Source organism: Lepidochelys olivacea, assembly GCF_965140295.1.
Source record: "Lepidochelys olivacea isolate rLepOli2 genome assembly, chromosome: 8".
Classification (NCBI taxonomy): Eukaryota; Metazoa; Chordata; order Testudines; family Cheloniidae; genus Lepidochelys; species Lepidochelys olivacea.
The window spans coordinates 57,243,229-57,256,529 of record NC_140418.1 but is presented as its reverse complement, the minus strand read 5'-3'; the positions used below and the strand labels follow the sequence as shown (position 1 = coordinate 57,256,529).

The 13,301-nt window shown below is 41.1% G+C and overlaps 1 protein-coding gene across 1 annotated transcript in view; it reads right to left on the bottom strand.

Annotated features, from left to right (window-relative positions):
• PLA2G4A (phospholipase A2 group IVA) overlaps positions 1 to 11,314 on the bottom strand; it is a 136,034-nt gene extending 124,720 nt beyond the window's left edge. The window contains exon 1 of the mRNA XM_084637875.1: positions 11,222 to 11,314. The gene's annotated coding sequence lies outside the window, so the exon portion shown is untranslated. The remainder of the gene's footprint in view (positions 1 to 11,221) is intronic.
• Positions 11,315 to 13,301: the final 1,987 nt, after the last annotated feature.

The following is a 13,301-nucleotide window of genomic DNA, read 5'->3' as shown; positions in this document are numbered from 1 at the left end:
AAAAATTAGAGGGAACATTGCCCATAAGCCTGATCCCAAGTTCATTCAAATCAATGAAAAGACTCTCTGACTTCAGTGGGCTTTGGATCAAGCCACATGTACACAGGGGTGTGGGGATTTTTATTTTTGCAAATTATAATCTAATAATTAACTAAATTTATTGCATGGTAAACAGTTCTAATAGTTCATCTCCACTTGTAAAGTGAGCCATCTATATACAGTATGTTCACAGATCAGGCCTAGAGAAATGCTATGCAAAAGCCAAGTCTTCAGTGTGCTAAACTGGCAACTGTAACAACCCAGGCAGATGGCAAATTGGGATTACCGATTGGTTAGGAATTGCACCTACAACTAGTCTGTGTTAAAACATCCCTTTATGTTTGTTACCCTGCCCTCCCCATCTACCCTGCCTCACCCGCCTTGTCTCATCTATCTCTTGTCTTTCAGACTATAAGCTGTTTGAGGCATGGACTGTCATTTACTATATGACAGTACAGTACAGTGCCCTGGTCTTGGATGAGGCCTCTAGGCACTATCACAATGTGTGTTAAATAATAACAGTCTCATCTGGTAGAAGAAATGCATGTTTCACTGATTTTTGCTGAGACGACGACCCTCAGGGGGAGTGTGAGAAAAATGGCAGAGATGGATCAGGTTAGGCAGCTAGGTCTAATATTAGGTAGCTATGGAAAGAGATGAATTTGACAGTGGTTCCAGTCTCCTATTGTCCTCTTCTCTCTCTCTTTCCAAAGTTAATATATTTAGATTTACATTAGGTTAATGTTAGGTGATGGAGAACAGAAAAAAAGTTAAATGGAGGCTGGACTTTGCAAATATATTATGTAGCAAGGTTTATGCTAACAAGGAGCTTATGTATGCCATGGCTGGGGTGTTACTATGCGACATGTATTCTTTTCTTTTGCTAAACTTTGTGCTTTTAAAATTATAGGCAATCATATTAATAAATAGACTATTCACAAAATAACACTGCAAAAGTGTATCATGCAGGTAGAAAGATGTATTTTACTTGGTTGTACTCTCCTTGTCATTTGCCATTATCAGCACTAGCCTCTGCTGGAGAAGAGAATTCACTTCAACGGACACATTTTCAGTCACCCCTCTGGTCAGTAGCCTATGTTAAATTAACTCTGCGCTCTCCATCCACTTCCTGGTGAAAATGCCATAAGGGTCCAAAGTCACCACCATAAGTGCCAATATTTTGGCAGTCTCAGCAGAAAGACAAGATCCTGTATAGATTAGGGATAGGGTATGGAGCCTGACCAACCATCTCATACACAGCAATAGTCCCTTCAAGTAAAAGTAGTTGATGAGGCACTATGTACCTTTGCTACATCCATTCTTTTGATAAATAGAGGACTTCAAACTCAATGGTTTTCAACCTATGTCACATGTCCCAAACTTTTTTGTTAATTGTACTAATTATGTTGACTTTCACACTCCACAGAACAGTTATCTGCGGTATTCTACCTGCAAGCAACTGATTACATTGATGTACCTTGTTTTACCCCTTACTAGATAACAGAGATCCTTTGTCTAATAGTTAGCAAGTATTAAGTGAGTCCCTGGGTTCCATTCCCAAACCAATCAATGACCTCAAGTTAACTCACCTCTCTATGCCTTGGTTTACCTGCTTTATTGGTGGCTATGGTAATACTTGACTACTAGTAGGTGTTATGAGGCTTGTTTATAAAGTGCTTTGAGATCCTTAGTTGAAAGGTTCTATAAGTGCAAAGTACCAAAATGGAAATGGCTTTATTGAACTGCTACTTGTAAGTAAAGTAAATGTGACAAGAGGGATCCTTTGTACATGATTTAGTTCAGTAGGCCTGTCTTTTGTGTGTGTTCTCTGATTCCACTTAATTTGTTTGATTATTATCCCTGTTTATCCTTCTGTTTGACCCTGTGGGGAATTCATAGTGTATCTGTAACATCACTGTCTGTTGTCATGGGGATTAATGTGGTGTCACATTCTTCATCATTATATTGCTACCAGATCAATATTTTTGGTAATCAGAAACAGCTGTAAGAAAAATTATAAGAAATGCAACAAATATCAGGTAACATTACATCCTTTCCTGCAAAACAATTGTTTCAGAATTTCTGGGACCATTGAGCCTTTATGTTTATTAAAAATGATTCTTCCAAACAAAACAAGCCCATCCTTTGAGGCATCTCTACTTTACAAGAATTCTATTTTAAGTACAAAAATGTGGAAATAAGTCCAACACTGACATTTGACTAGAAATAAACCAATGGGTCTCGTTAGAAATTACACAACACATTTCATGTGTTGCCTCCAAAAAATTAGCAAATCCTTCCAATTTGGGAATTTAGGGAATTATTGTGTTTCCACTAGAAAATGGGGAAAAATATGTTTCTGAACTAGTTAGCACTCTCCATCACTTAAAACACTGAATCAGATTGTGCGCTGACGTACAACTCCATCATCTCCATTACAGTTAACATGTATTTCAGTGTAGACTTTATCTCATGTATTTATGCCCCATTACATGTATTTGAAGTAGTAAATGGAATCTGTGGAACAAAACAGAGGCTACATAATTTCATACAGAATAGACAATTTAGTTACCAGCTGTAATACCTACAAGCAACAAAGGGAATAGAACTTAGTGGGCCAGAGCCTGATTCCTGATAAGTTTGTTTTCACCTCGCCACACTGCTTTCACAGCATGAGGGGTATGCTGGAAAAGGAGAAATGGCCAGGGTGTTGCTGCATTAGTGAACCCTGGCTGTCGGAACAGCACCCCTGAATGCAGTTACTGCCTCGTGTAACTTAGAGTAGCCCTAAAATGGCTCAAAGTTCTGCTGGAGGCTGAATCAGCTCCCAAGCTATCCCAAGATCAGGGATCTACATAACTTGAGCCATTTTTGAGATATTAAAAATTTTGGTTTAGACTCTAGAGGGAAAATGTGTATTTGTATAATGCAAGTGGACTTTTACTCATTTTTATTCAAAAAGCACCACCACACCCAAAAAATCAGGTTGGGGCTAAGATCAAGCAAGCAACATTCCAGCCCAAACAAAATTACTTTGAGAAAGTTATTAACAATTTCAACAGAATGGAAATTGGAACTCAACAATATGAATGGTGGGAGAAAGTGAATAGGGATGTGTTATTCACCCCTTTACATGACACCCAATGAAATTAATAGGCAGCAGATTTAAAGCAAACATAAGGAAATGCTTCTTCACACAATGCACAGTCAACCTGTAGAACTGGATCAGGGTTGCCAATTTTGGTTGGACATATTTCTGGAAGTTTCATCACAGAACATAATCTTTACTTAAAGATTAATCTTTTATTCCAGAAGACTCCAGGACAATCCTGGAATGTTGGCAACCTTAAACACATTGCCAATTAATGTAGTGAAGTATAACTGGGTTAAAAAAAGAATTAGATCAGTTTATGGAGGATAGGTCCATCGATGGCTATTAGCCAAGATGATCTGGGATGCAACCCCATGCACTGGGTATCCCTAAACCTCAAAGTTCCAAAAGCATCTGGCACTGGCCAATGTCAGAGACAGGATACTGGGCTACATGAACATTTAGTCTGATGCAGTATGACCATTCTTAAGAATCATTTCAATGCCTTGCAACATATAAACCGCAGTTCTGAAGCCTGATCATTCCATTAGTTGTGCATGTAAGTCACACTGATGCCTTAGTTGTAGTCACACATCTTACGAAGCCAGACAATTCCGTCCCGTGGGGAAAAGAAACATGGGAGACTACAACTTGTTCATAGAACCAACAGTTGTCAACCATATGCATTTATTGATACATCATCCCCTGCAGTGGCAGACAGATCTGTAGGATCTCAAAACCACAGTGGATGATACAAGTTTTGCCCTCAGCCACCTGGAACCGCAAAATTCAGAGAGGAGTCCATGGAGCCAGAGACCTAGACCTCACATCACTACTCTCCCTTTGACGCATGGTTGCTTAAGGAGATACGTGGCAAGAGTTACTCATGCCTTCCATCGTAGCCCTTGGAACAGAAATGCTTGTACAAACTGTACTTCAGAAATCACTGTGCACTTTGCCCAGAGTCAAAAATAAAGTTTTCAATATGAATATTAGAGACAGCAAATTAAGCAGCTCTGTAGCATGAGAACAAGTTTGATCAGCTCCTTCATTGTATAAAATGAATATTTCCCTACTCCCCATCAATTTGGTATTTATTCACTTCCACAAAAATTATCCTATTCCATACAGTATTGGAAGCAGGGAGTGTAGAATGTAAGAACGGCCATACTGGGTCAGACCAAAGGTCCATCTAGCCCGGTATCCTGTCTTCCGACAGTGGCCAATGCCAGGTGCCCCAGAGGGAATGAACAGAACAGGTAACCATCAAGTGATCATTCTGAGCTTCTGGCAAACAGACGCTAGGGACAACATCCCTGCCCATCCTGGCAATAGCCATTGATGGACCTATCCTTCATAAATTTATCCAGTTCTTTTTTGAACCCTGTTATAGTCTTGGCCTTCACAAAATCCTCTGGTGAAGTGTTCCACAGACTGACTGTGCCTTGTATGAAGAAATACTTCCTTTTGTTTGTTTTAAACCTACTGCCTATTAATTTCATTTGGTGACCCCTAGTTCTTGTGTTGTGAGAAGGAGTAAATAGCACTTTCTTATTTACTTTCTCCACACCAATCATGATTTTAGAGACCTCAATCATATTCTCCCCTCCCCAGTCATCTCTTTTCCAAGCTGAAAAGTCCAAGTCTTATTAATCTCTCCTCATATGGAAGCCATTCCATGTGCCTAATCATTTTTGTTGCCCTTTTCTGAACCTTTTCCAATTCCAATATATCTTTTTTGAGATGGGGCAACCACATATGCACACAGTATTCAAGATGTGGGCATACCATGGATTTATATAGAGAGATAAGAAGACAGAAAATATCATATTTTGCATCTCTTTCTTAATGATTCCCAACATTCTGTTTGCTTTTTTGACTGCCGCTACACACTGAGCCAAAAAAGCGAATGGAATGTTCTCTGAGGTATACAGCAAATGAAAGCCCTCAGGGAAGTCTGAATATCAGAGCTTTGAAGAAATTAGAGTTTTGTTGAAACCACTCCTTTCCTGCACCAAGTTGTTGTAACTCCCAGAGCAATGGTGGGCTCATTCCTCACTAAATTGCTAATTACTAAGCCAAGTTTTGGAATTTGTTTTTCAGACTGGTAAGAAAAGAATAAGGCTATATCACTGAGAGATGGGAAATACACACTTACTTATACACACTTATATTCCCTCCTATAAAGGCAAGGTCTTACTCAAAGCCTGTTGAAATCAATGGGAGTCCTTCCATTGACTTCAATGGGCTTTCAAACTAGAACCCTAGTCACCCTGAAAGGGGATGTCACAGAGTAAAACTGGAGTACAATTCAGCAAGACCCATAAGGCCACGTCTAACTTTAAATACATGAGTAGCCCCATTGGTTTCAATGGCACTGCTCACGTGCTTGAAGTTAGGCATGTGCTTATGTGCCACACTGAACTGTGGCACTGGAAATAAATAATTTCATGGGGAATAAATAATTCAGGGGACCCAAAACCTGCAATTATTTTAGTGCTTAAATCATATGTTGACTGGTAAGCACCTATATCTTTGCAATTCAATTATCTGTAAGGGGACTGTTGCCCCCTTACTAACATTCAGTGGGGGTGTTTTAGTTGCTAGCTCCCAGTACTAAAAAGGGAGAAGGGTCGATGGGGAATCAGGACCCTGAGACTGACAGCCCCCAGGAACAACGGGGAGAGGCCAATGCTCCAGGTCAGCCTGAATGACTGGGCGAGCAGGCTAATGAGGGAGTCAGGAGGCAAGGGAGGTCCCGTCCTCTGTGTGAGCTGGATTTGCCTGGATCAGACAGAGTGGGGCTGAGCTAAGGGGAAAGCAGGGGCCCAAGCTGAGCTGGAGAGCAGAGCTGTGCCAGATCCAGAGGGACCAGAAAAGCAGCCCAGAGAGAGAAGAACCTGTTCTGGGAGCAGAGCTGCAGCAACCAGAGCCAGAGGGGCCAAAGAAGCAGCCCAGAGAGCTGGAGGCAGAGCAGCAGCAGTACAGAGACAGAGTGGTGGAGCTGGGGTTGGACCAGTCTGGAGCTGGGAGCAGCTGGGGAGACCAAGGGGGACCCTGGGCAGCAGGCCCAGCACAGGGAGATGCCTCAGCCAAGAGGCTTGGCAGGCCAGGCTTGGATTGTAACCCCGACAGGGCGGGGGCGACACTGGGAAGAAGGGTCCTACCACTTAGAGCCTGAGAGCGTGTGGCCACCACCAGTGTCCTACCCACAGCATCCCTACAGCACAGCCAGGGTCTGAGAAGAAGGCCTGGGACTTACAGGGAACAGACTGTGAACTGCCCTGACATTCCAGAGACACGGTTTGTGATGTTCCCTGCCACAGAGCAGGTTGATGTGTTTCCTTTAACCTTTCCCATTTTTCCTTATTCTTTTTAAACTTAATTGTTGATTAAATAACTTGCATTTGCTTTGTATGTAATGGTCAGTGGGTCAGAGAAGTGCCCAGTGCAGAGAGTACCCCAGAGTGGGGACACCCTAGCCCCTGTCCTAGGTGACCACAGCAGGGTTGGGGGTCGAGCCCCCCAGGAATCCTGGGCCCAGCCTTGTTGGGGTTACGAGGACTCTGCCAGACAGGAGAGTGGAAGGGGAGTCCTCAAGGGCAGGGAGGCCACTGGGTAAAGGAAGTGGGAGCGAGGACTCAGATCCTTTCACTAGCCCACTTCACCGGGGTAGTGCAGAAGCCAGGAAAGTTCCCCACAATAGCGGGACTATTCGCCCGCTTATAATCTTTTGGAGGAACCATTGGCATATGGACCTTCCTGTCTGTCTGAGGTGGAAGTTTGTCTTGGCTCCCTTGATACTGTTCCCGCACGCACCTCCTTCTGTTTGTCCCTCTCCTCTTCCAGTGTGTATCTGAAAGGTTGCCCTACAGCCTGAACCTAGCGAAGTCAATTCAGATTTACTCAGGTCAGGGCATTTAGACTTTTCCCAAAATTATATACGGCTGGAAACTCACCACCACATTGTAACAGAACTTTCACACACTCCAGCACTGCTGGGGAGGTAGTACGGGGGACATACTCTCCAAGGTTCCACAAAGCCTGCTCATTAGCCTCTGGGCACCATACAGGGGTGTTCCCCAGAAAGTTCAGGGCTAGAAGACTGGCCCTATGCCACCTCATACCCAGCCCCCAATATACACACCTGCCACAGGCAGAAAGTAGTGTGTCTTTTTTGAGAGTTCATCTCCACAGGGCAATTAACCAGCACAGCTGCAGCAGAATAGCTCCCCATGTGGCCAAAATATTCTGAAGAAAAACAGACTTTATCCTGGAATACGTACGTCACTTTTGAAGAAGAGTAATTATTCCAGAATAAAACTGCTTGTATTTCAGAACAGAATGCCTGCAGGGGGAGTTATTCCAGAACAGCCAATGATACAATAAAGCGCCAAGCATGCTCAAGAAGAGAAAAACCAGCACTGACTTTCAGGCTGAGTCTGCAGTATTGGCTGTTAGAAAAGACACTTTCCACTTGCAAACTCTGCATATTTGATCAGGAATCATTGACACATGGCTGCAATAGCTTTCAACAAGTATGTATGAACTTCATAAGACAACAGCACAATTTTAAAGTGTTCCTGACTTTAATGAAAACCTTCCACTACCACCTCACAAAACCAAACAAAGGACCTAAACCTCACTCAGGGCTTGTTCAAAAAAGGATGGGGTCCCTGTGAAGCTATTCAGTTGGGGCCCGTTTGTAAGGGCCAACAGTCAGCGTATGCCCTTCTCCCTACCTCAAATAGCTTTACCATGCCAGATGAAAGAGCTTGTAGTAGGGAGATTTTTAGAGGCAAAAATGACAGTTGCACACCTAACTATATAGGTGAGGTTTTTCAGGAGTGGGTGGGTGAGATTCTGTGGCCTGCGTTGTGCAGGAGGTCAGACTAGATGATCATAATGGTCCCTTCTGACCTTAGTATCTATGAATCTATGAAACTATCATTTTTGTCTGAAAATCTCCTCTCTAGATACCTCATGGGGAAAGGAAAGATTAAGCCTAAAATTGGGGGAAAGAAAATAGGCACACAAGCCCCTAGTGGGCCCAGCTTATTCTCCATAGAGTCCTTCATCAGTACAAAGGGGTTGACTCCTCACACCAATCAAAACTGGATCATTGACACTGATGAACAGCCCTCTCTGGCCTTGGTGAGGCAGACCCCGCTGCCCCCAAAAATATCCTAGGGGGCCCCTGCCATTGCAAAGATGGAAGCCTTGTCTGAACTAGCCTGGTCCTCAGTGAGGACGAAGCCCATAGCAAGTTTCAGATCCCAGTCTTTTGTTGTTGTTTTTTAATGCACTAGCCCAGTCTATGGTTAGAATTATTAATTATTAGTAAATAGAAAAAGTGTGCACTCTTAGAGCTCAAACAGCTGATGGGATTTCACTCAAAAATTTTCAGACACAAAAGACAACTTCTGACATTTATAATCATGCACCCCTAACAAGTGAAATATTGAGGAATATACAACCATCCGAAAATAGGGAAGCAAAATGGATACAGTTTTGTCACCTCTGCTCTAAAGTGCAACAACAGATGACCATTATAAATCAACAGCAATGTAACACTAGTAGATTTTTATATCTGTGTGTGTGTACACACACACATATATACATGTGTGCACATGTGCACACAGAGAAAACAGGTCCACCACAGGAAGTTTGAAAACTATTGCTTAACCATTTAGCACATTACTTCTCTATATATTTCACAATGGGTTGCTTCATTAATCATTTAACTATTAGTAAGCTGGAGGGAGCAATTTACAGCAAACCTAGACGAGAACACAGAAATGGTGAAGTCGTCATTCTTTGAGAGAGCAGATCCAGCTCACTTTGACCTACAAGGCTAACCTTGACAGACAAGTCTGTTTCCCCAGGGCTTGAAATGTTATGGTGGACAGGAGAGTCTATTAACACTCTTAAAGCTCTCTGTTTTGATTTGCTGTGAGGATTGTTGTGCATTTATGCCATTGTCATTTAAATGCATCTTATAAGTGCTCTCTGTCTCAAGAGAGATCACCACTCTTGAGCATAAGGATTTGTCTACACAGATAAATTAATCCAGATTCAGATAGGGTGTGAATTTAAAGTAGATTAAATATTCCTGATCAATGCCCTGTGTGGACACTCTTATTCTGGAATAAAAGTTATTTATTCCAAATTAAGATTTTTCAGAATAAAGCACTCTTATTCCAGAATAAGAGCATCCAAACAGGGAGTTGATCAAGAATAGCTATTTTGGAATAACTCTGCCAATAGATACAACCAAAGAGAACAGTAAATATCCTTCCAGCATTATTCACCTTTTCCTTCCCACTGTTAAAACTCAATTTTACTTAGTAGTAATGTCTCTCTTTTTCTGATTAAAATAAAATATTAAAGTATTTTATCCACAGCAGTGTAAGAGATCAAACAGTCCATTACAATGGCCTAGAACAGTGGTTCTCAAACTTTTGCATTGGTGGCCCCTTTCACACAACAAGTCTCTGAGTGCAACTCCCCTTATAAATTAAAAAGAAAAGGAGCACTTGTGGCACCTTAGAGACTAACCAATTTATTTGAGCATGAGCTACAGCTCACTTCATCGGCTGCATTGAGCTGTAGCTCATGAAAGCTTATGCTCAAATAAATTGGTTAGTCTCTAAGGCGCCACAAGTACTCCTGTTCTTTTTGCGAATACAGACTAACACGGCTGTTACTCTGAAACCTTATAAATTAAAAACATATTTTTAATATTAAACACTATTTTAATGATGGAGGAGAAATGGGGTTTGGGGGTGGAGGCTGATGGCTCGTGACCCCCCACAAACACCCATAATAACCTTTGACCCCCTGAGGGGTCAGAAACCACAGTTTGAGAACCCCTGGCCTAGAATATACATTTTTTGTAGGTCACCAGTAGTTTTATCAAGAGGTAGAAGCAGCAATAAACCAAGTTTGGTACACAATATGTCAGGGTCACAGATAAACAGTGTAGAATGGAAAGCACAGCAAAAAAGGGGTGAGGGAAGTAGGTGTGGAGGGGGTGTTCCTAAATGTCTGCAACTAGGAACAATTCTAAATGCTCCCAAATCACTCTATATATTTTGATTTTTTTATGCCATCTTTCCCAGGACCACAAAGCAATCACTTAGCCCCAAGCACAAAGTTTAAACATTGTCGTGATTTGTCTTCCAGCACTTGTTAGCGTTAGACATGTCAACTTAGAGACTGATACCTCACAAGCTGTACATATAGGATGAGACTTTATTAACATAAATAAATCTATCTTTACAAATAATTGTTAGTGCTTCCTCCATCAATACACATTTAAACTTTCACCCTGGCTAAAAAGCATGGGAGTAACTTTCACAGTTTAGGTTTCCTTTTCTGGTAGTGTAGTTGCTCCCTAGCAATGATTTTCAGAAAAGAAAAAGAAAAGAAAAAGAAAAGGAGGACTTGTGGCACCTTAGACACTAACCAATTTATCTGAGCATAAGCTTTCGTGAGCTACAGCTCACTTCATCGGATGCATCCCAGAATGCATCCGATGAAGTGAGCTGTAGCTCACGAAAGCTTATGCTCAGATAAATTGGTTAGTGTCTAAGGTGCCACAAGTACTCCTCCTTTTCTTTTTGCGAATCCAGACTAACACGGCTGTTACTCTGAAAGAAAATAAAGCCATCCTGCTACAAACTACAGCAAAGAAAATTTCTCTGATAAGGTGATTAGTCCCAGCCTGAAGGGTTAGGAATCGTGGGATCAGCAACCACTGGGTTACATGATCACATGGAAACATATTAAAGTCTCCCCGTGTTTTAAAAGTTTTCCTTCATGTTCACGATCTGACACACCCCTTTCTGGGTTCAGTTTTGTTTTAATATGGCTAAACAAGTATTTTTAGTATTAAAAATCGCTTGTACTGCTTCCTCGTTTCAAGTTGTAACAAGTACACTTTAAAACTATATAAAAATGACCCATCATATCTGTTAACTCCCTCCTCTGGCTAAGCTACTTTTTTCCCTTGGTAACTGGACAAAATAAGTAGCAGTTTAAAACAAAATTTAAAAACAAACCAGACCAAGAATGAGTTGTATTTCTTACAGTTTCAGTGTTACATCAGATCCCTCTGGGCTTGTATATCCCTCTTGCTTTCTAGGCAGGATCCTTTTTTTCATTGCTTGGATAGAGAAGTTTTCAGCCGTAATAAATGGGTGGAGCTGAAGTGTCAGCTGATCTATTACAGCTGTCTCTCTCTTAAGGTGGTACTGAGGTATAAGTAAGCAAACAGCACCTTGGAGTAACACTGATGAACATCGTTTGATACTTAGCACGGAGAAAAATTGCAAGGGGTGAAAGCACAGAGAGTTAGAGATATATCTCAGCACCAAGGACAAACTTTAGTGATCAACGGTATGACATTAGAGTTATCACATTTAACAATTACCAAGTGTTAACTTATTAATATACATATGCAAACAGCTAAAAAAAACTTTGGTGATTGATGGGCATGATCTGAAGAGAAGGCTTTCAGAAGAAAGAGCAAGGAGCTGAAGTTTGTAAGACAGTCTTAAGGAAATGCTGTCAAATACAAAACAAGTGCCTCAAATTCTGGCAATATTGCCTCATTTCTTATGGAAAGGGTATTTGCAAGTAATAATTTGCAGATACTTATTCACAACATTGTTCATCTTTCTAGATCCTCTACATTAAACAATTTTTCTATAGAACTCAAGGAAAACAATATTTTCTGTACAAATGCTATTTTTAAAACCTTAGAGAATTTACTGGAAAACAATTTCTCTGCAGGCTTGTTGAAGGTTTGTTTGTTTTTTGTTTTGGTGGTTGTTTTTTAAATCTGACCTATAGATTTCTATATCAGGGATACAATTATCTGTCAAATATTAATATGACTTTTCCACAAGAGGATGTAATGTTAGGGTGAGAATTTAGTAACTGCTAAGATACCACGACAGCTACCCTAGGACTACAATAGATTGGAATTGTACAACACTGGGAGCTTATTTACACAGAAACTTGCATTAAAATAACTAATTTGTTTTAAATCAGACCTTTTGTTACTTTATGGCAAGTCTATGTGGGGGGACATTTCAAAATAAGTGTCCTATTTTTATTATTATGTGTATTACCGTAGCACCTATCAGCCCTAGTCATGGACCAGGACCCCATTGTGCTAGGCACGGTACTAACAGAACAAAAATGGCCCTTGCCCCCCAAAGAGTGAAATTTTTAGTAATTCACAGTGTAATTTTCAAGAACAGGTAAGCAACATAAGCACCTATGGGCTATGTCCCTTTCAGCACAAATTTCTCCAAATACACACAGCAACCTTAAGTGTTTCACCATTTGCCAGTGTTCATGCAGGGTCCTAAATTTTCTGACCCACAGCCTAGCCACAGGCTTTGGCCTTGGACCAAGCACTTAGGAGATTTCTCAGACTTTGAGGACTGCCTCCCAACTCTCATGGCTACCGACAACACAATTGGAAAAGATAGCTCTTGAAACCCATCACATTAAATGAAGTGACATTTATGTGAGTCTTTTAACCATGTAGCCAAATTAAAGAAAGACAAATAGAAATGGTGTGGAGGAGATTTAATCAGATGACAGGAAAGTCTCTGGGTTTTTTGAGATACTACACTAGAGCATTTATTACTTTCAAAAAGTAGTATTTGCTTATTAAAGCTTGGGTTTTGAAGCAAACACAAAGCTCCTATGCCTATTTGCATATGAAAATTATTACTGTTTCACTCAGTCAGTTTCCCATTGTCAGCTGTCCCCTGGCATGTATGCATTACAATGGGTTCTTATTAAGTAAACCACAGCACCCATCACCCAATCTCATATAACTCCATTGGCTCCCTACTTGGTTTATAATTCAGGGCATAGTTATATCTTTAAAGAGGTGTTCAAAATATTTTTGTTTATTTTTGCAATATCATGACCATCAAAACCTTTTATTGGCCGGAGCACTCCCGGGTAGTATAGTAGTGCCTCTACAGGCTGAAACCTGAGTGCATCATTTCTAGCCCTCAGAGTTTTCAGATGGGTTAAACACGCACAACTGGGGCCAGATTCTCAAGAGCTCGGCTCCTTTTTACGCACCAAAACAAAGAGCTAGACTTTCAAGAGTGCTCAGCCTGTTGGATGTTGAGCTTTTTCA